Raw genomic sequence first — 27,544 nt, 5'->3', positions numbered from 1 at the left:
CTACAGCTCTGATTAGACCCCTAGCCTGGGAACCTCCATATGCCATGGGAGCGGCCCTAGAAAAATGGCAAAAAGACAAAAAAAAAAAAAAAGAATGTGTACTAGAGACTTTCATCCCCTTGACTCCTGACCCCTGACCTCTTTCTGATGGACGTCTACCTATGTGCCCATGCTTCCCCTGGCTGCAGGTCCTGGGTCAAGGTGAACCCCTGGGTCAGATCAGTCCATTCATTGCTTGCCAGTGACCAGCGACATGAATGGATGGTCTGGCCTGAAAAGACTAACTACGACCATCCAATATTCTCTCTCTGGACAGGGAACCAAAAAATCCAGCAGAGAGTCACTAATTTAAGGATCTATAAGCCTAAAGAGGGAGCTGCCATTTATGGCCATGTTTAACATGTGGAAGGAGAGAGGCTGAGCCATACAAAGGAAACGCTCCAGGATGAAAGGCGTGGTGGGAGGACAGATGATGAAAAAGTGACTGCTCCCCCAGACGACTTTGGATTCAATCCAGTCTCTGGCCTTGGTGATTTTTCTTGGTTTTCTATGATATTTCATTGAATTTAAAATAAGTTCATTCGTTCTTTCTTTCTTTTCTTCTCTTTTTTTTTTCTTTTTCTTTTTCTTTTCTTTTTTTTTTTTTTTTTGTCTTTTTGTCCTTTTAGGGCCGCTTCTGCAGCATATTGAGGTTCCCAGGCTAGGGATGGAATCAGAGCTGTAGCTGCCGGCCTACACCACAGCCACAGCAATGACAGATCTGAGCTGTGTCTGTGACCTACACCACAGCTCATGGCAATGCCAGATCCTCAAGGCCAGGGATCGAACCCTCAACCTCATGGTTCCTAGTCAGATTCGTTTCCTCTGTGCCACCGCGGGAACTCCCCTAAAATAAATTCTTTCTTTCTTAAGAAAGTTTTCATGATTTTTGATTTATAAGATCCTTAAATAGAAGTTTGTTGCTGGAGGTTATCTAGTGAGTAAGTGGGGCAAAATCAGGCATAATGACCTTCGGATCTCTTCTAGCTCAAAACTGCATCTTTTCTCCCTAAAAACTTTTTCAGGATTTCCTAGGATCCTCCTGGAAGCCTCAAAGAATGGGTCAGATTTTGTGGATTCTAAGCATCATGACACTCTATAAAAGAGAGCCTGGAGCAACCTTGAAATTAAGCCACACAGGCAGCCATTTACTTGGTTAATGAACATTGCTATTTCATTGGTTTTAAGGTAAGTATAATTTAGATCAATGCCTTGAAGAAACACTGTAAATTATCACTTGGAGAGTTTTCCATTCTCTTTCAAGAGCAGCTCCTCTCTTTATTGTAACAATGTAACAACGGTGCCTTTTCCAGAGGGACCATGCCTGCAGTAACTTTTCATGTATAGCATCATAGGTACCTGTATCACTTTTGTTGTAATGTAGTCCAGTTCATGTTTATTCCATTTGGGGAAACAAGGAACCGTTGAACCACTAGCATGAATTGAATCTATGAGAATTTTTCATCTTCACGAAATTTATCCTGAAGTGCTTTTCTTTAGATTTCTGACATATTTGAATCGAAGATTTGAGAATACTAAAGTCACTGTCAGTTACCACGAGGGAATGAGTTTAGAAATATTTTTCAATTTGGTGATCACAAAAGAAATTTGACATACATTTAAAAACTGTCAGTTTACCATTTTGTGGTTATCACCAAGGATAAAATACATTGTAATTTTAAACGGCAGAGTTTGTTATAGAAATCAGTTTTGCCATTGTCTTTTGAGTATTGCAAATGCAAAGACCATATATTAAAGTCCAGGATTTATATAATCTTTATGAAGAATTCTGGGATAAACCAGATTTGTGAATTTGCATGACACAGACATCAGATGTGTGACTGTGGGGTTTGTAGATGAATGGTAGGGTTTGTTCTAATGTCTTTAATCACCTCTCACACCTTTCAATTCATCATTTTGAAAATGGTAATTGAGTATGACCATATTCTATTGTGCAAAAATGACTTAGAAATCATAGGGACTACATTCTCCAGTGTGCACAAAGAGAATTTCTTCTTGGATGTTTAAAAGCATTAAATTGAAATTCAATATATTAATGTAATTTTAGCTGAATTAAAAAAAAAGAAAAGATGGAGTATCCCTTGTGGCTCAGCAGGTTAAGAACCTGACATGGAGTCCTTGAGGATGTGGGTTCAATCCCTGGCCTAGCTTGGTTAAGGATCCGGCATTGCTGCAAGCTTCAGCATAAATCATAGATGTGGCTTGAACCTGGTGTTGCTGTGGCTGTGGTGCAGGCTGGCAGCTGCATCTCTAGCCTGGGAACTTCCATATGCAGCTGCAGCTGTAAAAAGAAAAATAATAATAAATTTTTTTAAATTAAAAAAGAAAAAGAAACTGAAGTGACACTTAAGAATTTTCTCTGCTTTCGGTAAATGTTTCTTTTTCCCCTAAGAAATAGTACTCTTTCCTCCAAGATTTGTCTGGCCTGTGGTTCAGGATAGAGGAGTAAACATTCCTTTAGTCACGCCTGTCACTAAATTGCACAGAGATGCTTGTTAAAACACATAAAAAGAATAGAGCTATTACAGGCAGTGAAGACGGTGACGTAAGCTGGGGGCATCAATGTACCAGGCATTTTGGTAGAGAATTTCTGGAAGATTGAAAATGCTGGGGTTATACCCAGAAATAACCTAGACTGGAGGGCATCTCATCCCACGTATGAGTAAAAGTCTACCGTGGAGAGCTGGCCCTTGAGGGGAAGTTTGGTTCCTCCCTGAAAGACTTGGAGACAGCAGACAGACAGAACAAAAGGTCCAGGAGGGACCCATTGAAATGATGAGTTGAAGGGACATCTTCAGAACAGCTGGGCTCTTCTTCTCTCCTCCAGCTTTCATTCCAGTCTTCCTCCATCGTCAGTATATAGAGTTCCTGCTCACGTGTGTTCATCCTGAGACTAAAGTCAGAGAACTGTACGTTAAAGAAATGCATTGCTTTGTTGAGGTGTAGGTACAAAGGATGTGCCCTTATCATTTTAGCCTGAGGAGAGGCTGTGTGGATTGGGGTGGGGGTGGGTGGGTGGGGTTCAAGTGTAAGTATCTGCCTATCTCCAAGCGCCTCCATGAAAGGCTTGCTTGCAGCCCTCCCATTAAAGGGCACAGACCTTTGCACCTGCAGAGATATGCTGTCCCAGCTGCCTTTGTTTAAACTTATGAATGGAAATCTCAGGACTGTCAGATATTTGAGGAAATAAGTAGCACAGAGAAAAAGCAGCAAAAATAAGTGGCCCTGTAATAAACTGACAGATGTTGGACAGTGAATACTTTTAAAAATCATTTGCTTGATATTCATTTAACAAATGTTTCCTAAATATCCAGTGTGTTCCAGACACTGTTATAGGCACTTGGGAGACATGAGTGAGTGAAAAGAAAGATCTCTACTTTGTGGAGCTTACATTCTAGAAGGAGAGACAGACAATAAATAAAAAATAAACATAAGGAACATGTAATTTATGTAAGATGGTAAAGATGAAAATAGAACACATAAAACAGCATAAAAGGAATAAAATTATTGGCATGGGGCTGAAAGAATTATCGTTTTAAATAGAGTAGTCAGAGCAGGCATTATTGAGAAGATGTCATTTGAGCAAAGAATTAAAGATAGTGAGGGAATCAGCTAAGATGTAAGAGCAAGAGCTTTCCAGGAGGAGGGAACAGCCAGTGCAAAGACTGAACACAGGAAGCCATCTAGTATCTTTCAGATAAGCAAGGACTCATTGCTTCTTGTTGCAACAGAGGACTGAGGCAGAGTAGTAGTAGAGGGGAGAGATAACCCAGCCCAGATCTTGTGAGGCTTTTACTATGAGTGAAATGGGAAGCTCTTGCAGGAAAAGGAGCAGAAGAGTTATTTGGTCTAACTTCAAATTTAAAAGGATTCAGCTGTCTGCTGTAGGGAGGGCAAGACAAATGAAGAAGCTGGTTCAGAAGCTATTGCTGAAATCCAGAGGAGATATGATGCTGAATGGAACTGGGGTGTTAGCAGTGGGGACAGTGGAAAGTGGCTGTAGTTAGAGTATGGTTTGGGGGTAGAGAAGGGAAAGGAAAATCATACCGTTCTTAGGAGGCTACAGTGACCTGGGGGGGGGGAGTCTAAGCTTAGTAACCAAGAAGATCACAGGAAAAACCTTTCCAGATATAGAAAAACTTCTGTAATTTCCAAAATTAAAAGTTCCCTGGGGAGTTCCCGTCGTGGCGCAGTGGTTAACGAATCCGACTAGGAACCATGAGGTTGCGGGTTCGGTCCCTGCCCTTGCTCAGTGGGTTAACGATCCGGCGTTGCCGTGAGCTCTGGTGTGAGTCGCAGACGCCACTCGGATCCCGCGTTGCTGTGGCTCTGGCGTAGGCCGGTGGCTCCAGCTCCGATTGGACCCCTAGCCTGGGAACCTCCATATGCCGCGGGAGCGGCCCAAGAAATAGCAACAACAACAACAATAACAACAACAACAAAAAAAAGCTCCCTGGATGAACCGAAAAAGAGATGATTCATTACTGAATATTACAGAGGATAAACGAAAGAAATATCTTACTATGTAGAGGAAAAAAACACACAAAGATGGAAATTAAGAAGGAAGTATATAGACTTGGAAAATAGGTTCAAGAAGCCTAACTTGTAAATATTAAGAATTCCAAATAGTGGAAAATATATAGATTGGGAGGGGGAACAAAAACTAAGTTATAGAAGAAAAATTCCCTAAGCTTATAAAAAAGTAGAAAAAAGCCTTGATATCATATATTGAAAAATTTATAAGGCCCAGGCATAATAAACACACCTAGATATGACCTGAAATGTCTGAATTCTAAGAATCATGAGAAAACCTTTTAGAATTCTAGATTCAAGGAAAGCTACTAATAAAGGAAGGACAACCAGCATCCAATTTCCAGAGAGCTGAAAGGAAGTCTTCTGGAAGAAACAAACTAGGTGCTAAGCTTTAAATCCATTGATAGATATTGCTTATCTAACAGAGTACGAAGAGGGTCAACTGCTCTGGACACTGTCTGAAGAAAACTCTAGGGAACGAAAATTGCCAAAAAGAAAAATGGAATGGATTGTGTGATTAAGAAAATCTGGAACTTATTAGTAATTAGGGTGAAGAAGGTAAGTATTTCTTCTCTCAACAATAAAAGGAGGTCAATTGACTGTCTGTCATTATCTATCTATCTATCTATCCATCCCAATGGATATATACCTATCTATCTACTTCAATGGATAGTGATACTATTACAGAAAAATGACAATGTAGATGCCACATAAACTTTAAAACAGAAGAAATGGAGTTCCCGTTGGGCCTCAGAGGTTAACAAACCTGACAAGTATCCATGAGGACACGGGTTCAATCCCTGGCCTCCCTCAGTGGGTTAAGGATTTGGCGTTGCTGTAAGCTGTGGTGTAGGTCACAGAGAGGGCTCGGATCCCACCTTGCTGTTGCTGTGGTGTAGGCTGGTGGCTGCAGCTCTGATTGGACCCCTAGCGCGGGAACCTCCATATGCTGTGGGTGTGGCCCTAAAAAGACAAAAAAATAAAATAAAAAATAAAAATAAAATAAAACAGAAGAGACCAACAATGGAAGACTAAATGATTGCCTCCAGCTGAAATTCTGAGCTATCTTGGCAAAATCCAGGAAGAAGTTGAGGGCAGTACCAAGGGAAAGGGGGCTGGAGGTGGGAAGTACAATTAATCTCAAATTTTATTTTCAGAGTTGGGAGACTACTGACAAATATAATATCTTGATGGCAGTAATAGCCATTATATTGTGTATGTCATCAGCCAACCTGAAAAACAGAGGAGAATTTCAAAATGCATGTTTTAGGGAGAGGGGAAGGGATTAAAAAAAAAAAAAAGAAAAAGTGACCCAGACAGCAAAGTAACAAAGTGGTTGAAAGGAAATAACAAAATTTGCAAGTAAAAGCATGAAGATGGAAAGTAAAATGAACTACATTATTATTATTATTTTTTTAAATAATTGTGGACAAACTGAATTTAGTTTCCAAAAAATGGAGAGCAATACACTGGGATGAAACAGTAAATCCAACTGTTTGTCATTTTTTAAAGCTCTACCAAAGTGACAAAGAAAGGTCAAATATAAAATCTCATTTTTAAAAGAAAATGCGGTATTTTTTACACTTTCAGAATCTGAGCTTAACAGAATTCTCATGAGCAGTTCAAGACACCCCACCAATATTTCCTTTCGGAGAGGAGTCCTGGACACTAAAACTGAACTAATAATTCCTTAGCCAGAGTTCCTGCAGGTAGGAAAAACAAGCATTACCCCATTTTTGTGGGGATCTTCTCTGTCTGTGGGTTCTGCTAATAGAGAAGACTGCCCTGAGCTTCCGTCTTGAGAGAGATTTCAGTAAAATCACATTTGGATGAGGTTTTGGCATTTGTAATTTTCATAATCTCCTTGGTGATTCAGAAATGCAGTTGGGTTTAGAAATGATTTCTCTTGGCCCAGTTGCAGCTTCTGTTAGTGTTGTACAATACAGTGACTGTAGAACAGAAACAGCACCATCCTGAACTACGTATGAGTGATCCTGACAATCCCAGCACATAGCCTTTGCTTTAGATTTACACGGTAGCGGTCTCCCGCGTTGGCCTGATGAGGGACTCTGGGTGTCTCTGGCCTGACAGTCGGCGATGTTCCTATGCCATTAGGATCAGGCAGCTCTTGAAGTTGGAAAGTCGGCTTCAGTTTCAGATAATCATTGTCGGCAGGTAGAAAACCTCTATACCAAGTTGAGTAAATTAATTTTGCTTGCCCAATGACAAAAATCTGAAAACAGGAAATAAGTGTTACAAGTTTATTTTTGCTATCTATGCTAGCCAAATGAATGCTGACATCACTTTCTCTATTTAAGGAACCGTTGTTTCTTCTCAATGAGCAACTTGATATACTATATAAAATGCATTTTAATTATGTTTCTTTCTTTAGCCTTTGCCCTCTCAGGCTTTTTACAAAAAGCAGGAGCATCTAAAAACATTTTTGATGTTATTTTTAAGATGTAATCCAAGAACTTGTCGATTTGCCAGCATGCAGTAGTATTATGAAATTATGCTTAGCCTGACCATGGATATTTTGGGAGGAAAGATCTACAGTCTAGCCGTCATTTTGTTTCAGGCTTAAAGTAGTGGAAAGGGATAAAATAATGCGTAATGTTCTCTTATTCGCCTCAGATTCTCCCACACTGATGTCTTACACTTGTAACAACGACTATAAAACTCCCTCTAGCTTGTGAGTCCTTTAGTGTCAAAATTCGATAAACTTTTCTTTTTTTGTTTTGTTTTCTGTTGTTGTTGTTGTTATTTTTTTAGCTTTTTAGGGCCACACCTGCAGCACATGGAAGTTCCCAGGCTAGGGATCTAATCAGAGCTACAGCTGCCGGCCTACACCACAGCCGCAGCAACGCAGGATCTGAGCCACATCTGTGACCCACACCACAGCTCATGGCAACACCAGATCCTTAACCCACTGAGCAAGGCCAGGGATCGAACCTGCAATCCCATGGTTCCTAGTCAGATTTGTTTCCACTGCACCACGATAGAAACTCCAAATTCTATAACCTTTTCAAACAGCAGGTGTCCAACCTTTTGTGTTTGCATCATGCTTGTGATAACTGGACTTTTTTTTTTTTTTTGGACATAATTAAGAGGTTTACCTATTCAAAATGGGATAGGTGCAAGGTATTACCAAGGTATTACCAGTTATTTATTGTTCTCATGGATATCAGTCTTAGCATCAAAAGTAGTGGGACAGCCAGACATTATGTGCCTCCTGATGTGTTGCAATACGAAATTTATAACACCGCCTACAAAGTGGTCTTGCCAAAAATGCTTAACTGAAGCTAATCGAGCTTTGAGCTTTAACTTCCAGTTTACAGAAAATTCAAAGGAAAGGAAAGAGTAAAATTATACTGTATCCTCACGTCCCACAGTCCATCACATAATGGTGCAAATCCCCCTGCCTTATCACTCCTCATTGTACTTGCCTGACAAAACCTCAGTCTGGTTAAACCCAGTATTCTATTCCCTGGGCCAACTGCATGCCTACCTCTGAGCAGCTGCTTGTGCATCACCGTGCTGACTCTTATCATTTTGAATCTCTGACCACAAACCTCAAGTGAGCCCCCGGGACTCCTCAGCAATTCCACTCTCTTCAAACCTCCAAAACCACTTTCCTCTTCCTCACTCTCAACTGATCAGCTCACTTCTCATTTTACTGAGAAAATAAAAGCAGTCATTAGAGAACTTCCTCGTTTGCTCACCGCAAAATCTATGCTTCTACCTTCAGCTTTACCATAACTTTTTCAGCCTTCCTTTTTCAGGAGTAGATAAACCTACTGTGCTCCAGTCTAGGGCTTAACCCCTTCCTTTCATCCCCAGTCATTACTCAGGGACTTTGTTCCTGCAGCTTTCCCTCTTTTTTTATCTGTCAAATTTCCCCATAAATTGGATCAGCATCAACAAGGCTGTGATATTTTTATCCCTTAATCTTGGTGCTGTGCTTTACATTATAGCAAAATTCCAGGAAAGCTGTGTCTAAATTCAGCTTCTTACTCCCTCATTTTTCCTACCTCCTCCCACCCTCAAAATTAGAATAGTATAGTGAGTATCTTTGTCCCTACTGCCTAGTTTCAGACACATTTAGAGTTCTTTTCTGTCCCTCCTGGGTCACAGCCCCTTCCATCATGCCTTACCCCAGCGGTAGCTCAGTTCCCCTGCAGCAGGAGGCGTGGTTGATGGTTGCTCCCATTAATGACTGTGCATGGTGGACATACAGGTTCAGGCCCATTTTTGTTTGATGTAAGACTTCTCCAAAAGGTGACTGACTTAGGGACTCCTCATCAGCCTGGCCAGGACATTCTTCCATCCCTGCTGCAGACTGAGTCTCTCTCACCCAACCCTTCTTTTTTTCTCTATCTCCTTTCACGGGGTGCCACTCCTGCATTAGGGCGTGAAGGGTTTTCTCATAACTCCCACTTCTTCCCCTTTATTCTTCACAGCCATTTCCCCTAAAAGTTTCCTGCCACCTAATCCTATCCTGATAACACAGACACTATCCTGATTTGGGTGTTTATTATTTCATGTTTGTCTGTCTTTCTGACTTTTTTTTAAGGTTGCCCCTGCTGCAATTGGAAGTTCCTAGTCTAGGTGTCAAACTGGAGCTGCAGCTGCCACCCTACTCCACAGTCACAGCAACACTAGGTCCGAGCTGCTTCTGTGACCTACACTACAGCTCATGGCAGAACAAATCCTTAACCAGCTGAGCAAGTCCAGGGATCGAACCTACATCCTCAGGAATACTAGTTCGGTTCTTAACCCACTGAGCCTCAATGGGAACTCTTGTCTTTCTGTCTTTTATATGTTCATATATTATTGTTTTATGCTATCAAGATTTGTAGACAGCCTCTGTATCTTGCTTTTTTTGCACAATGATATTTAAGATTTATCTATGTTGAATTACATAGCTGATAATTCATTTTAGTGCTGTATTAATACATTATATAAATATATTCTAATTCATTTATTCCTTCTCTGTTAATACACATATATGCTGTTACAAACTTTTGCTGTTATAATGTTGCAAAGAACACTCTTTTATCTATCTCCATTGTATCCTCCTGTAAGAATTTCTCTGTGACATATAGGAGTTAAATGCTGAGTTATAGCGTATGTGCATCTTTGACTTCACAAGGTATTGTCAAATTGTTCTCCAAAGTGATTGTTTCTATTTTCACTCCTACTAGCAGCAAATGAGATGTTCTTGCTTGCCTATATTCTCGTCATCTCTTGCTATGTCAGATTTTTTGGTTTTGGCTAATATGATGGGTCTCTCTCACCCAAGATAAAAGTATCTTAGCATGGTTTTAATGTGCATTTCCCTGATTACTAGTGAGATAGAGAAATTTATTTTATGTTCATCAGCCCTCTTCTTTGAAATACATGTTTTTCATATTGACATTGGAATTCTTTATATATTCTGGATATCAATGTTTTGTCAGTTATCTTCATTGCAAATATATGATTCCAGGCTGTGACATGTCTTTTCACTTTGTTTATGGCATCTTTTGAATCACAGAAGTATAAAATTTTAATGTAGTCAAATATTTCAATCTTTTCCTTTATGGCTCTCTCTCTCTCTCTTTCTGTGTCTTCTTTTTAATGTGCCTCATTTCAAAAATTCTAGTCTATATTGAGATCATAAATATATTCTCACAATTTATCCCAGAAGATTTAAAATCTGCCTTTCACATTTAGAATTTCAGTGTATTCGGAATTGATTTTTGTGGATTTTTGTTACCTAATAATCCAATTCATTTTTTTTTTCAGTTTGAATAACAATTAACCCAGCATCTATTTTGAGTAGTCTAGCCTTTCCTTGCTGATCAGTAATGCCATATATCAAGTATCCATATATTTGGGTCTTTTTATGAGCTCTTTATTCTGTTTTATTGATCTATTTGTCCATTCTAGCACCGTTATCACACCTTTAAAAAATTATTACAGTTTTATGATCCTTGCCATCTGTTTTTCTTCAAATCTGTCTTGGCTCTTCTTGATTTTTGCATATCTGTATCAGTTTAAAATCAGCTTGTTATGTTCTGTGAGAAACCCTATTGAGAATTTGATTGGAAGAGCATTGAAGTAGCCAATTAATATGGGAAAAAATGGACATCTTTACAAAACTGACTCTTTCTACACACAAACATGGTTTATCTCTTGATTGATTTGTTCAGATCTTTAATTTCTTTCAATAAAGGTTTACAATTTTATTCTAAGTCTCTTTGCGATTGCAAATGGCTTTAAGGTTTTTTCACTTTGTTTTTGTGTGTAGTAATCCTGTTGATTATTGAACATTGGTCTTCTATCTAGCAATATCGGTGATCTCTCTTATTGATTATAATACTTGGATGACATATTCTTTTGGTCTTCCTGTGTGGAAGTTATATCACATGTGAGGAAAGATAGTTTTATTTCTCTCTTTCTAATCCCAGTGCTCAAACTAACACCTCTAGTATATAATCTCATTTTTTTTTTTTTGGTCTTTTTAGGGTGGCCCCTGTGGCATATGGAGGTTCCTAGGCTAGGGGTCGAATCGGAGCTACAGCTGCCAGCCTACAACCACAGCCACAGCAATGCCAGATCCAAGCCATGTCTGCAACCTACAGCACAGCTCACGGCAACACTGGATCCTTAACCCACCGAGCAAGGCCGGGGATCGACCCTGCGTCCCCATGGATGCTAGTCAGATTCGTTTCTGCTGAGCCACCACAGGAACTCCCTCAATCTCAATTTAATCAGGCTTTCATTCTCATCAATGCACTGAAACCTTTTTTATTAGAGTCATCAATAGCCTTCATGTTAGCAAATCCAGTGGTTAAATCTCAGTCCTCAGTTTACTCAACCTCTCAGCATCGATAACTATGACTATACCTCCTTTTCTGAGAAACTTTCTTCACTTCTTCTGGGACAACATCTCCCAGTTTCCTCTTAAGCCCTTGCTGCCTATTCTCAGTCTCTTTTGCTATTTCCTCGTCATGTCCTAATCAGTCAGTTTGGAATGATCTGGTGCTAGATCCTTCAACCTTCCCTTTTCTCATTACACTCACTCTCCAGGGGATCTCACTCAGCCCAGGAGCCCTTAACTCAACATTCCGTCTCTAGCACCACTCTCTCTTGAATGCTACCGTTTTTTAGGCAGTAGTCAGCTCAACATTTTTACTTGGAAAGCTAATTGTCATCTCACACTAAGCAAACCCAAAACACGCACTTTGACCTCTATCCCCACAATAAGATCTTCCCCAAAGATCCTTTATTTTGGCGACTGTCAGCACCATTTGTCTGCTACCAGAGCCCAAAACATAATCTTCAACTTAGATTTCTTTTTCTCCTACATCCAATATTCAATGTATTTGCAAATCCTATTGACTCAGCCTTAAAAATACAGTATAAATCTGACCACTTCTCATCACTTCTTTGCCCCTACCTTGGTCTGAGGGGCTATCATTTTTTCCCCCCGATCTAATGCAGTAACCCATCCAGCTGATCTCCTTGTTTCCACCTTGTCCCACTACAGTCATATTCCATACAGCAGCTGATTTTCTAAAAACAGAGATAAACCTGGTGATTTCCATGCTCAAAAGTTTCTGATGACTCGTTGTCACACTTGGAGTATAACCAAGTATCTTCCTGTGGCACAAAGTCTCATGTGAACTGACCTCTGGGGACTTTTTGACCTCATTTTCTATCTTCCCTTCATTTATTCCATTTAAGCCAACTGTCTTCAAGCATAGCAAAGCTTCAGAGCCTGTGTTCGCACAACCCCTGCCATCTCCCGGGACTGCCTGCAGAAATGGGTGGTGAAGGCACTGGAGAGATAATACCTTTTCTGAGACTACAGATGTAACCTGGGGGAAAGCGTCTCTGCTTTTGGCTTTCCCCTTGGGATCCCACTGGCTTATTGGCTCAGACAGAGGCTGGGGAGAGGTGAGCACAAAGTTGAGGGAGAATCCCCGACCATCGCACGACTGCTTTCCTCCCTCTCTGTCCCTTTTTTCTCCTTTCTACCCATCCCTTGGGCTCCCTTTCTGGCAGTACTTTCCCCACGTCTTAGTCTAGTCTGCCTTGAGGTGAACGTCCCCTGCCGTCTGCCTTCACGCTACAGCAGCAGATAGATGTCAGGAAAAGGAGCCAGATTTCTGATCACAGGAGATCCAAAAATCTGACCCATGTTACCTAGGAAAACAAGAATGTTAAAATGTTTCATTGTATTTTATTAAAATGGCATGCAAGGTCTCTTGAGGATTCATCCCCTACCCTGTATAAAGTGGGGCTACTAACACTGCATGAAAAGGGGGTACGAGAAATCAAATGAAAAAAGAATGGACAGAGCCTGGGAGAAGGCCTGGCTCATAGAACTTGGCTCAGAACTGGCTCATTGCCTCTCTCTCTTCCTAGGAGAGGAATGGAATATTATTATGTTTTTTTTTCCTAGAGCATGAATTGTTTTAATTATGGAAGTTTTTAAAATGTTTGTTATTAATCCCTTTCTATAAATGATTAAAAAGGCTGCCTGTCTTCTCTGTGCACGTAGTTAAAAGCTTTTCATCCTTAATGTAAGCTCTCCAGAAGGAAATGTTTGAAAGAGGAACCATGTGCAGGAGATGCCAAGAAGCTATTACTGGTTAAGCAAACTGATACCCAATATGATTAAGACCCGCAAGTGCTTCTGACCATTATTTCACCATGATTCTTTATTAGTTAGGGGGAAAAAAAGCCTTATTTTCAGGATGGAAAAAGCTAAGGGAGAAATTATTTACTTCTCCCCAAATCAAAGCAAAGTGAATAATAGAACAGCGTCAGTCTTTACTGACTTATAATCTGGTCCTCTGGGACTTTACTTTTATAGGAAGTGTATTGGTTTTGGCCCTTGTTTGAACTACATAACAGAGAAGATCATTTTAATTATTTCACAATTTAGGGCTGCGTAATGCTAATTTTGATTTTAATATTAAACAAAAGTGAAGAATATCTGAAACTGTATAAAAAGGTTGGTGCTAGACACAATTTCCAAGGCTCATATTTACTCGATTCCCTAGGCATTTTTCTAAAAGCGTGTCAAACTTGATGTGGACCATAGAAGAAAATGCTGGGAAGAGGAATTGTGTATCGGAGATGCCATAAAGTTATTGGTAAGAAATAGCTCTAGGAAAAGTGAAAGTAGCCTTTGAGAGGTTGTAGAGTTTGAGAGAAGTGGTAAAAGTATTTGGCCTCTCATAGTTGAAAATAAACAGTCAGTGCTAGGCACTGAGATTCGCTAAGTGATTGGATTTTTCTGCTTAGTGGCACTAAATAGGGCTAGGAGGACAATTGAGGTGCCTTTCTAATTCTTGAGGGAAAGAAGGCTTACCTGTATTTTGAAGGTAGGGCAGACACTGAGATAAAGTTTCGGTGTTGCTGCCTCTCCTGCAGCATGGAACAGAGATTCAATTCCAATGACTAGGGTAGGTCACTTGGTTAGAATAATTCCGTGTTTATTCTTTAGCCAATCATGTGTTCATTCCTTCAACAGGTACCATGCTAAACCCTGAGGATGTCAAATAAGACACAAGCTCTTCTCCTAAGCATGAGTTTCTGTGTGAGCAAAAACTATCTGGAGAGAAGGAGGTTAAGGCATTAAAAGAAGACATTGCTGATTTGAAATCTTATAACAACATCTGTGGCCTTTGGTTGTATAAATAGGATTTTTGATAAGTTAGAAGGGAAATCTGGACCCTTTTGACTATTCCAAAGGGAATAGTCACCTTCATGGTACAAAATAGAACATCCTCAAGTTGAAGATGTAAATCAGGAAAGCAGAGGACGACATGAGCAGTCCTGTAACCTGAATTCACACTTCAACTGGAGTAACTTCTTGGAGAAGAAAGGGCAGGACATACCTTGGACTGACAAATCCAACAGACTTCAGTCTCATGGGAGAACTTGGTATTAAAATATTTCTCATACTAAGCCATTGAATGACAATAAAGGACACTTACTCTGGCACATTGGGGAACATTAGGTGGTTATAAGTCCTACAGATAATACATAATATTTATTTCAGCTTTAGTCCTAATAAAAACATCCTTCTGAGATTTCCTTTGGTTTCTAGGTAGGAGCTTGGGCAAAAACCAAGTATGACACGGCTATACATACATAATAGAATTTTATGTGGAAAAACCATGGATGTGGATTATCAATGACATGTCATAAACTACTTAATCATCCATCAATCTATCTAGTCATCAGCTCATTCATAAGATGTTTATCCAACATCTTTTCTTATTTCAGGCATTGTGCCTACCACTGAAAATACAGTAGTGAACAAGGTAGACATACCCTAAGTGTATGGTATTGCCTTCTTGACTATTGAATTAGGTAGGATTGATGAAAATGATGTTTGGAATCCCTTTCTTTCAAGACTTATCCACTGGGGTGGATGTGGAAGTAGGGCCATACTGTTCACAAAAGATCGTTTCTCTTTGCCCTGCCCAGGCTGCTTTGTGAGAGCCCATAGTCCTCTCCTAAGGGTCCTGCACAACCTCAGGGCTGTCTTCTGTCATTAAATGTGAAATGTATGGTTTTCTTCCTCTTCTCCAGATTACAGAGTCTTTTATTTCTGCTAAAGTTAATAGTAGCAGTTCTGTTGCCTGCCATTTTCCTCATACCTCCAACAACTACCCACCCTTCTCCCTCCTACTATTTTCTTCTTATTTCACTGAGAAACTAGAAGCCAGCATAGTATAATTCCTTCATCTTTCCAGCTAAATCTACCAGTCTCTTAGTAATGCTATCACAGATGGACTCCCTTGTTTTTATGTAAAGACAACTTTTCCACATGAGCTCTGGTCCCATCTCCCCATCCTTTTCCATGTACTCGTGGACTTGGCTCCAGTAATAACCCCCTTTTTCTCATGTATTTATCTCTCACTCCCAGATAATGCCCATCAGTATGGAAACATACTGTATGCAGAGCACTCAGGGCAGAGCCTGTGCACAGCAAAGGCTCATTCCTACCGGTTATTAGTATTATTACCATCATCATCCTCTCTTTCTACCGGATCACCCATCCTGGGTTTTGTTATACGTGAGTATCAGGCTTTCCATTTTTCCAAGCTTGAAAAAATTTACTCCAAAGATTGTCAACAGGACCAACATTTAGGCACTCAAGGATGATGAGCACAAGAAATGGGCTCTTCATATTTTATGCCTTTTTGTAAATAAACATGGAAAGACAGAATAACCTGACACCACAAGATATCTAAGCTTGCATTGTTGTAAATGACGAGAGCCCAACCAAAAAGGTGTCGAGTGTTGCCCATATGACAATTTATTTGGGGGAATCTCAAAAATGCAAATAGGAACATAGCTCCAAAAATTCTTAGTGCAATAGAAAGTGGCATTATTAGTTAATATTTTGATTAACTCTCGAGTGCTGGGATAGGTATAAGACATGGCTAATTCTCTTCAAGGAGTTGCTCCATATGGGAAGGACACACATAATTAATTTTTTAAATAACAGGGGGGTTTATTAGTAGGTTCTAATTGTTATTTACATGGCTGGCCCTAAAAAATCTGACCATTCTGGAGAAAGATAGTTTCTTTTCCATGATTTATACTCGATTTATATTTAAGAGTTAAATCTTCAAAGACTCCTGTTGCTCATATGTTTAAAGCTTTGGAACCTGTGTGGAACTGGTGAGAAGGTGTGCTGAAACTTTATGCAGTGTAGAGAAAAGTGTACACTAGGAATCCAAAGACTGGAACTCTGAGAACTCACCCAGAAAGACTGACTCCTATAATGGACATTTTTCTCTTTGCAGGTCAGTGTCTATTCTCCCTCCTGGTGGTAACAGCATCCCAACAGTGTTTTGGAGAATCACTCCTCTGCTATTAGATGTACGCAGTAGTGGTACCTGTCTTCCTCTGGCTAACAGGTGGGCACATGCCCTAAATTGGCCTGATGCCTTTTCTCTGGAATTGAAGTCTTGGGGAATGTGTTCAAAGTAGAGTCATTCCAGCAGTGGCCTCCTGGAGAGATTGTTCCTTCATTCCTGCTGCACCAGTGCCCAGAACAGCTCTGGTTTCTGGCCTTTCTGAATGTTAGTTCTTTAGATTTTCCTCTAGCTCTGCGAGTGACCCGACTTCTTTCAGTGTGTTTTCTTTTTCTCCCATTAGAGAAACTCAAAATGACTGATGTTGCTTGCAACTAAAGAACACTTACTGATCATCACCCCGAGTGAGGGGACAACTAGCAGCACCTCCTGTATCACAATGTTCATGGAGATGTGGCTGCCTTCCTCATGGAATGGTCTTTATTTTCTGGGGGTTCAATTTGAGAGGTGAAACTCAATGTGATTCTTTTGACCCCTGTCTGAATTGGATCATGGAGCCATCCTAGAAGGGAAGTAACCTAGAAACAGGCTCTTTGATCTTTGGGTAGAGTGGGAATGAGTGTGGGAGAATTTGGCAAGAGCTGGACAGAGGATCAGGGTCCTGGACAAACCAGCTGGAGTTCAGGAGAGTGCTTCAGTCTCACTAGAAAATGAAATTCGCTCCTAAAACCAAGGACACAAAATCTCACATTGTGCCTTCGGAGGCACAATCACTGGGGTCCCTTCAGGCTCAGCAAGTAGTGGAATTAAGGAACCAAGACCAATTGAGGAAGGAACCAATTTTGGATACTGGGGTACCTGGCTGAATGATTCAGAGGAGTCACATGCAAATGGGTGTAAAACTTATGCTGAAAAACCATGTTCTTCTGTAGCCATGAGATTGGAGAATATCTTTGTGGGTAAGATGAATGTCTCTTCTTCTGGGATGTTTTCTTTGTCATTTCCCCTTTTCCATCTCTCCTCCCTGTGTTAGTTTTGATGCTCTTTCCATGTGCCCCAATGGTAACCTCTACTTGACCTGTCATGGTGCCTGTAAACTTCATATTATGTATTTATTTCCCCAACCAGACAGTCGACTTCACAAAAGAACAACCTTCTTCCTACTTCTTCACCTTCATATCCTCAATGTCAAGTACAGTGCCTGACACTTAACAAAAATATGAATACCGAATAAGCAAAAAAGAGGCTAAGGAGTTTATCAGAGGGGTAGAAGGAGATTCTGTGAAAAGCAAGGCAATGAAAAGTCCTTTTAACTTCTTGCAGTATTATATTAAGTGATGTGTTTACAAAGTATTTTATCTGAGGTCAATTCTAAATGATAAAAATAAGAGGTCCCCTGGCAGTAATTATGGGATTTTTAATAATAAGGTGAAACTTCTCTAAGTCATGTTAAATCTTTTCACACAGGATATTCTTTATTTTGCAAGACCCATCAGCTAATATATGTAGGAAATCGTTTCCCTTCACAATGACATATAACAATTTTAATAGCACCTATTAAAGTACTTTACACATAATAGTTGTTTAAAACTGTTTGTTGACAGAGAAGATATATTCAGCAAAATTGTCCTCTTTCTATAAAATACTTTTAAGGCTAAGAATATCTACTCCCTATTTAGTTCTGTAATAGCTCACATTGCAGCAAAAGATTAAATGAGAATAAAAAAGCAACTATTCTCTATCTTTTTATGATACAAACTTTGTATCATAGCTCATGCTTGCTCTTCTAACCAATGAGGTGGGGATTTTAAGCTGGATTGCACCACATCTTGTCATGGGACACAAAGAACAGTTGATAATCTTAACTGCACACATAAATTGCATTAAACTCTTAATCCTACTTGAGAGAATAGTTCCATTTACCTAGGGAGAAAGAGTCACTTTCTTCTTTTTGCTGGAAAATAAAAGCTTGTGATATTTGGAAATGTTAGACTCTGCCAATGGACTCATGTCTCTATAAATCACCATAGACAGTGATTCCTTGCAAAACAGGTTTCATGTAATATTTATGTAAGCTGCACATGACCTTGAATGAAAGCAGGGTTTAGAAGAAACAGGGTTCTTATTGTTCGACAGAATGCTTCTCTATTTTGTCAAATATTACTTAGGTCACATGCAAATTTTTTTTGAACTGAATAAATGTTTATTTTAAAGCTAGGCTGTAGGGAAATATGGCATTTCTTTTTAGAATCAATACTATTTTATCTTGTATTTGTAGAAAATCTCTTTAAAAAAAGCAAAGAAGAATACCAGCAGCAAAGCTGGGTATAGAATGAATGTGGGTAAGTGGAACATTAAAATGTCTTACCGTTCATAGCATTAATACTCTAGAGGAAAGCAGATGGAAAAGATCAGCTGTCTGTTTGGTAGGGTGCAAGTTGCTGTGCTTGATAAACACGTACCATTATTCAGTTTTATAGGGAGTGATACTGGTCCTAGCCTGACCTGTAGAATTTATTAGCTGTAAGATTTTTGGCAATTTGGAGTTCTCACTGTGGCTCAGCAAGTAATGAACCAGACTAGTATTCATGAGGTCACGGGTTTGATCCATGGCTTCACTCAGTGGGTTAAGGATCTGGCGTTGCCGTGAGCTGAGGTGTAGGTTGCAGACACGGCTTGGATTCTGCGTTGCTGTGGCTGTAGTGTAGGCCAGCAGCTACAGCTCTGATACGACTCCTTGCCTGGGGCCTTCCATGTGCCACAGGTGTGGCCCTAAAAAAAAAGAAGAAAAAAAAAAAAGAGAGAGAGAGACAGAGACTTTGGCCAATTCATTTAACTTCTCTCAACTTTTCATTGCCCATAAAATGAAATAGAGAGTCCTTACCTGAGTTACCTGCACTATAAGACTTTTCCTACCTTTCCTTCTTACCACTCCATTCCGAAGTTCCAGCACTGTAAGTTCCAGTCTTATTCAACTCCACATCAATTCCTTTTATTTTCTTGATAGAATTCTCTGAAATGATCTTCTTGTTCATGTGTTTGTTTTCCTTCACTAGAATTTAAGTTTCATGATAGGAGGGATCTTGGGTATTATTTTTTTTTACTCTATGCCAAGCAATAGAACAATTAATTGGTATGTAAAAATTGCGATCTCTAAGTATATCCTCAAAAGAGTTGAATGCAGGAAGTTGAACAGATACTTCTAGCTCATGTTCAGAGCAGCATTATTCACAGTAGCCAAAGGGTGAAAACAACCCAGTCGTCCAACAGTGGATGAGTGGATAAACAAAATATGGTCTGTACATACAGTGGAATATTATTCAGTCCCTTAAAAGGAAGGGAAATCTGACACTTGCTACAATGTGGATGGACCTTGAAGACATTGTACTAAGTGAAATAAGCCAGACACAAAAGAACAAATACTGTATGATTCCACTTATATGAGGTTCCTAGAGCAGTCACATCCATAGAGACAGAGAGTACAATGGGTTTCAGGGGCTGGGGGCGGGGGAAAATGAGGAATTGCTGCTTATTAAGCACAGAGGTATGGTTTGGAATGATGAAAAATTTCCAGAGATAAATGGTAGTGGTTGTTGCACAACAGTGTGAAATACTTAATGTCACTGAACTGTACACTTAAAAGTGTTTAAAATGGTAAGTTTCATGTTACGTGTATTTCACAACAATTAAAGAACATTGGCGATCCAGTTAGCGTGGAGATCCTTCACATAAGAGGCACTCACTCTTGGAACATTGTCCTCTATCATTCCTCTACCCCTGCCATGTCCTCCCCTGATGCCTCCACCTAGCCAGCTCCTAGTCATGTATCAGCTCTTACATGGCTGGTTTCTCACCTGCAGCGCTGTTGGCTTTATGGACTGAATAATCTTTTTTGCAGGGGCTCTCCTGTGGGTGAGACTTGGAAAGAGGTTTAGCAGCATCCCTGGCTTCTGGCCAGTAGCACCCCTCAACTCCTATAAAGAAACTGGATCAATCAAATATGTCTCCTAGAAGTGGGGTGGGTGTAAAATTGCCACTCGTTGAGAACCACCGGTTCAGATGTTACTCTCACTTTCTGAAAGTCTAGGCTAAGAGCTGCTTCTGTGAATCTTTTCTACCTTTATGCTTCTGTTCTACTCTAAACTTTCCTATCATGGCATTTATTGAACTCCAATTACACTATGTCTACACTATCACGTTACACTATGTCTAATTATGGTAACTATTGCACCTTGCACAGCACCTGGCATATAGTAGGTGCTCAACTTTTTGACTTGTTGACTTGAATTCAGTAAAATGGAGATGATACCCGATTGCTTCCCAGAAATGTTGTGCACATCATTTAACAGGAGAAATGCTTTCTTCACAATTACAAGGTCTTATTTGGAAATGAATTCATATTAGTATTGCTGTAATAAAATCCTCATCCATCTACCTGAGTTTTATCATCCTAACCTCTGACCCTTCCTATAGTTCACTTGCTGAACCAGTCACTTAACTACCATATCTTACATAGCTCACCTGTGTCATTCAGTGAGTCAGGGGCTGAATGATGATAGTGTAAATCTTATCACTAAGCATAATTTTATCTTTAGAAACTCAGTCTGGGTACCTAAAAAACATGCACTGGGAATGCACTAGAAGAGTGCTAATTTGGGTCTTGATCTTTGGGAAACAAAAACTTAAGCACAGGTTAAAAAATGAATTTATTTAAGCCTATGAATTTTTGCAGGAGATTTCTATACCTAGTATGCCTAAAATAGATAGCTTAATTGCTGTCATCAATGTGCTATAAAGATTGCAAGTACAGAAAGAAATCAATGTTCAATTTATCTGTTCTGACATAAAGATTCCAAGTACAGAAAGAAATCAAAGTTATGTTCAATTTATCTGTTCTGACAGAAGTAACTTGGAATTATGGCTTCAGATTTGACAGAAACTTTTGTGGGGCGGGGGCGGGAATGGCATGCTGCAGCTTGATAAGGGATCACAGTCCCCAGACCGGGTATTGAACCTTATCTGCAATGGTTGAAAGTGCTGAGTCCTAACCACTAGACCACGAGGGCATTCCTCAAAGGAAACTTTCATTGTATAAGTCAATATGTGTTGTTATAATCAGAGGGTTCATGTTCCTGTACAGGTAAAAAGGAATGCAGTATTTTTCAAATCACAAGCTACAGTCGAAGGAACACATAGATTGTGTGAACATTTGAACAATTTAGAAGCAGATGATGTAGTAAAGACAGAGACAAATAATTGCCTGAAAAGAAGAAGGTAAATGAGATTTTTGAAGGGGTAATGGCATATTTTGCTAATTAAAGGCTAAATTTGAATAATATGTAAATAACAATATGGAGGAGTTAAGATGATAATTATGACTTTTATATTTCTTCCTTCTATCTGTTCATTCCTCCTCATCATTTGTTAGGCACTTATGGGAAAGGAAGTACAAAGTGGCTCACTCAGCACCCACCTCAGTCCCCCTTTTGGTGTGGCTTCCTGAATTATTGAGGCAGCAAGGGTGACACTACATTTCCCAGATCCCTTTGCAGCTAGCATTCACACATGAGCTATGATTCCTCAAGCACATGTAAAGGGTGAAGGGTGTGTGAAGGGTGCCTCAGCATGTGGCTTACAGGCTCCGTGTGATGTGATGGCAACCTCTGGAGTTGTGCAGAGCAGGTGAAAAGACTCGGAAGGAAGAAGTGAGCAATGACTGGTGGGTATAAGTGTTCAGAGAGAGGACCTTCCGGCAAGTATGGTGATGCAGCGTTTGATTCTCCGGGAACTCCTGGGCAGTCATTGTCCTGGAGCAGTCAGAGTGAGGTTTCAGCTGTGAGGTCCCTGTAAGGACCCAGTGTTCTACGGACTGAGAGTGGTTGGTTGAGTACCCTCCAAGCTGTACAGTGGCCTGCCTTTCCCAGAAATTTTGTTAGCTGCCTTACGCCTTGTAACAACTACATTTTTGCATAAGCCAGCTACATTGGATTGTGTGTCCAGAAGCTATGGAATCTGACAGACAACGTCTGTGGGAGGTACTGTAGGTAGGAAAGGAGATTTATGCCCAGGTCTTCATTCTTGCTCACTCATGTTCATCCTGAAGGGTTTGAAGTCTTGTGGGGTGGGGGAGGAGGGCAACAATAGGCACGTAAGTTAACAAAACCAGTAACATTTATATATTTAGTATTGTTTTTATTTTTTATCTATTTATTTTTGTCTTTTTAGGGCCACACCCGCAGCATATGGAGGTTCCCAGACTAGGGGTTGAATCGGAGCTGTAGCCACCAGCCTACGCCACAGCCACAGCAATACCAGCCATGTCTGTGACCTGCACCACAGCTCACGGCAGCGCCTTATCCTGAGCAAGGCCAGGGATCGAACCCGAATCCTCGTGGATACTAGTCAGATTCATTTCCAGTGTGCTGTGATGGGAACTCCTATTTATTATTGTTTAAAGGTTTATTTTTTATTTTATTTAAAAATATTTTTAAAAGACAATTTTTAAGTGTTACTTTCTGTTTACAGTTATTACAAAATATTGGCTATATTCCTGAGTTGTATAATACATCCTGGAGCCTGTCTTATACCCAATGGCTTGTGCCTTCCACTCCTCCATTTCAATATTGCCACCCTTACTGGTAACCACTAGTTTGTTGTCTGTATCTGTGAGTCTGCTTCATTTTTTTATATACTTACTAGTTTGTTGTATTTTTAAGATTCCCCATATAAGTGATATCATTCAGGATTTGTCTTTCTCTGTCTGACTTTCTAAAATTAGCATATTACCTTGCAAGTCCATCCATGTTGCTGCAAATGGCAGAATTCCCTTCTTTTTATGGCTAAGTGGTATACCAGTCTTCTTTATCCATTTCTTTGTTGGATAGACACAGGTTGCTTCTATATATATCTTGGGAATTGTAAATAATGCTGCTATGAACACTGGGGTACATGCATCTTTTCAGAGTAGTGGCTGGGTTTGTTTTTGTTTTTTTGCTATATAACCAGGACTGGATCTCTGGATCATATAGTGGTTCTATTTTCAGGGTTTTAACAAACCTCCATACTGTTTTCCACCATGGCTGCACCAATTTACATCCCCCCCAACAGTGTAGGAGAGTTTCCTTTTCTCACATCCTTGCCAACAATTCTTATTTATGTCCTTTTTGATGTTATCCATTCTGACAGGTGTGAGGTGAGAGCTCATGGTGGTTTTGATTTGCATTTCCCTGATGATTAGCAATGAAATAACAGTAAAATTTAATAGGTGCTTTATAGGCTTCAAACACAGAGTGAGGAGCCCCTCAAAAGAACAGTGGTGTAGAAGAGTAATTGGCTGAGAAGGTCATTGGACCAAGGAAGTTTGCTTAGAAAAGATAACCTTTGATTTAAATCTTTAAGAATGAATAGAAGTTCATCAGGTAAAGAAAATGAGAAAGATATTTCAAGAAGAAGGTTATATTGTGATGAAACAGCATGGAGCATTCAGCAAAGTGTTATTGAATTTTTGCTGTGTAAGTAGAGTATAGAATTAATGCCAGGGAGATGAACCTAGGAAAGAAGGCCACACGTAGGAGTTTGGCTTTGAGGATGTTGAGCAAGGGAATAACATACATTTCAGGAAGATCACTTGGGCAGCCATGTGTAGATATAGATTAGGGGAACTCACTACTGGAGATAGGATCCAGGGACGATTTAAGAGGCTATTGCAGTAATGTAAGGGAGAAACGGTGAGGCTGTGGTGCAGGGAATGGTGAAGAACAGATGGATTAGAGAGATGTTGCAGTTGCTGGCCTGCAGCAGGCACCCGATAAACATTAGCTGAGTGGGAGACAGAGGGAGAAAGTTGAACAGAACTTAAGCGTTCCTAGCTGCGGTGAATAGGAGGAAGAGGAACATGCTTTTCAGAAGTGCACAGAGCGTGTGCTGTTGGTGCTGTTAGTCTCTACCTTATTTGAAAGCAGAAAAAAATCATAATCTACATTCTAATATATTCTCTCACTTTTGTCCATCTCTTCACCCATTCCTTCAACATGCATCTGCTGAGTTCTGTTGATGTTGTATACACTGCGCTAGGCACTGTGGATTCCGTATTGAATTAGCCAGACTAAGTGGGATGGCAGACACAAAGCAAATAAGGGTAGAATAATTCATTAGAGTCAGGATGAGCATTCTGAAGATAAGCCAGGGAAGGGATAGGGGTATATGGTGTGATAGGGAAGGTTTAGGGGTATATGAGCCTGAGGGGGAAGGCGTTGTGAAATAATGAGCATTATAGGTGTAGTGAGACTCAACTTGTTTTTCCAAAGAGGATTGTATTTTTAAAAATCTATCATTCTGCCCAAATTTCACATTGTTCTTATGTCTTCGGGGCATTATGCTATGGTGTGATTTCTGGAGATCCTTCTTTATGCAGAGCAAATCTATGCATTCATTCTCCCTTCTGCCACTCTCACTAGAGACTTTTTCTGATTAATTATTAGCTAGCAAAACGTATCTCTAGAACACCATACTAAGTGGTGACATGTTAATGAAGATGAATCTGAGGTCCTATTCACACTTCTTGAGGGGAGCACGCTGGACTCTGCTGACAGCCAATCCATTAATCACTTTCTGTTAGATGTACTGTGTGGTTCAGTTTGTTTTTTGGTGGGGATTCTTTTCGCCATTTGAAAATGACTATTTTCTGCAGATAAAGGAGATGCCTGTGCGACTTACAGTGATGTCATCTGTGCTCACTTATAGGGAAAGGCTGCATGGTTACCAGGAAGAACATTGATGGGTTGGTAGACCAGTGTAAGTCATCTAATGGTCTTGGCTATGACGTCACAGATGACACAGTCTGTCTCTAGGTGTTTCACATTAATGGAAGAAACCTGAAATAAAATACAATGTTTGATTGGTTTAGGGTGGTCTTTTTCAGACTACAGATTGGAACTCATTAGTGGCTTGTGAACTCAATTTAGTGGGTTGTGATCAGCATTTTTAAAAGCGGAAATAGAAGAGGAAAAGTAGCAGAAATAGGAATATTGCATGCAGACAGAATAAGTAATGTTTTATTAAACTTCTATTTCACATGTATATATGTATATGCTTGTATGTGTATAGAATACATACAATTTGTCCTTTGGTATTCTCGGGGGATGGGCTATAGGACCTTGTGGAAACCAAAATAACACAGATGCACCAGTTCCTCACCACTGGCTCTCAGTATTTGTAGGTTCAGAACCTGTGACTATGGAGGTAACTGTACGTTATACTGTATGTATGTATGTAATATGCAATATGTATATATGCAACCTTATTTATGTGTATTTGTAATAGGTCAATGCATGCAACATCAAAGAGGTTTCAAAGCCATGGATCTGGAAACAGGTCTAGAAAAGGCCCCCTTCACTCAGATCTTCCATTAACATACCTATTCCAATTAAATTCTTTTTTTTTTTTTTCTTTCTTGCAGCATTTGGAAGTTCTCAGGCCAGGGGTTCCCAGGTTTGCGCCAGAGCCACGCAACACTGGATCTGGGTGGCATCTGTGATCTGTGCCACAGTTTATGGCAACACCAGATCCATAACCCACTGAGCGAGGCCAGGGATAAAACCCACATCCTTATAGAGACAACATCAGGTCCTTAACCTGCTGAACCACAACGGGAACTCCTCTGCCTATTAATTTCTTCATGCTTAAAGCACATTGAAAACTATTGAAACTATTAGGATGAAGAATTATCAACAGTTTGAGCACTGAGTGAATGCTGGGTAAAACAAAGACGTAAAGGTACTCTTGGTTTGGTAAATATATACGTAATGTACTAAATAAAGGTGTTTTAAACTCTCAAGGTTTACTAATTCTGTTATTTAGGAAGAGCTCTATTTCTTTTTACATTTAAGGAATTCTGTATCACAAATGTGGGAGAGATTGACTCATTTTCAGAAGTACATTAAATATAGTAACCTGGAAGAGATTAGAGACTCAGACTCTGAGTTCTGTTTTTATACCTAACAACAGACTGGTTTGTGATCTATGAATATTCATTAGGAATGCCTTCTTTCTGACCCATATTTAATCATTTAGAAATAGAAATACTATTATTTGTTTTATTGTGGTGTTTTGTAAATAGTAATTTCTTTAAAATAGCATGTTGGGATTACAGTTTTCAAGGCATGATCGTTGGCCTTCTTTTCCATTTCTGTAATAGGTAAAAGGCAAAGCTGTGGATAATGTTCTGTTCTATATCGCTGTGGCCATTCTCCAAAGACTCCCATCTTTTATTTTTGCAGAAGTGTATTTCATTACTTTGTAACGTCAGTCTCCTCGTCTTCACTTTTCCCTGCCTGGTCTCAAATTCAGCTTTCCAACACAGCAATTAAGGCCTGACAAACAAATGCCTGTTTCCATATAAATGCTCAGGGGTTGTCTACTCCATAGTATACAGATGCTGGCCATTTAATGCCTTGCTATAACCCCTTGCTTAAGAATCTTGCTTCATACACAATCAAGAAGGGACATCCTTGGAGTTCCCATCGTGGCTCAGTGGAAACGAATCCGACTAGTTCCATGCGGACACAGGTTTGATCCCTGGCCTCACTCAGTGGGTTAAGGATCTGGTGTTGCCGTGAGCTGTGGTGTAGGTTGCAGACGTGGCTCCGATCCTGCATAGCTGTGGCTGTGGTGTGTGGCGTAGGCCAGTGTCTACAGCTCCGATTCAACCTCTATCCTGGGAACCTGTATATGCTGTGGGTGCAGCCCTAAAAAGACACAAATAAATAAATAAATAAATAGGAATAAAAAAGAAGGAGCACCCTTATTACCATTTGATTCTGCCCCTTGACCAGAGCGGACTGAAAAGGGGTGGAGGCTTGGGAGCTGGGTCAGTCAGAATGGAGGCACCATTGCATATTGAGATGCTCTTTATAGAGCTAGGTGAGAATCTGTACCATGAAGGACCAGAACCTCCTGCCTATCAATGATAACAGGAAAGAAACAATAGTTTTGAAGAGAAGCTAGAGGCCAGGCAGAAAGGCTGAGTGGAGGGAAGCCCTGGGGTTCTGAGAGATGCAGAGCATTCTTGGTCCTCAGTGTCCATTCCAACTTCCAGCCCTGCGTGAAGTTGGATTTCATTT

At 40.1% G+C, this 27,544-nt stretch overlaps 1 long non-coding RNA gene across 2 annotated transcripts in view; it reads left to right on the top strand.

Moving 5' to 3' along the window:
- The window catches only part of LOC125113519 (uncharacterized), a 608,058-nt gene that overhangs the window by 83,214 nt on the left and 497,300 nt on the right, over positions 1–27,544 (top strand). For both annotated transcript variants that reach the window (XR_007131482.1, XR_007131483.1), the window contains exon 5: positions 1,065–1,227. This is a non-coding gene — a long non-coding RNA (uncharacterized LOC125113519). The remainder of the gene's footprint in view (positions 1–1,064; positions 1,228–27,544) is intronic.

This window comes from Phacochoerus africanus, chromosome 13, assembly GCF_016906955.1.
Source record: "Phacochoerus africanus isolate WHEZ1 chromosome 13, ROS_Pafr_v1, whole genome shotgun sequence".
NCBI lineage: Eukaryota > Metazoa > Chordata > Mammalia > Artiodactyla > Suidae > Phacochoerus > Phacochoerus africanus.
This window is presented reverse-complemented; position numbering and strand designations above follow the sequence as displayed.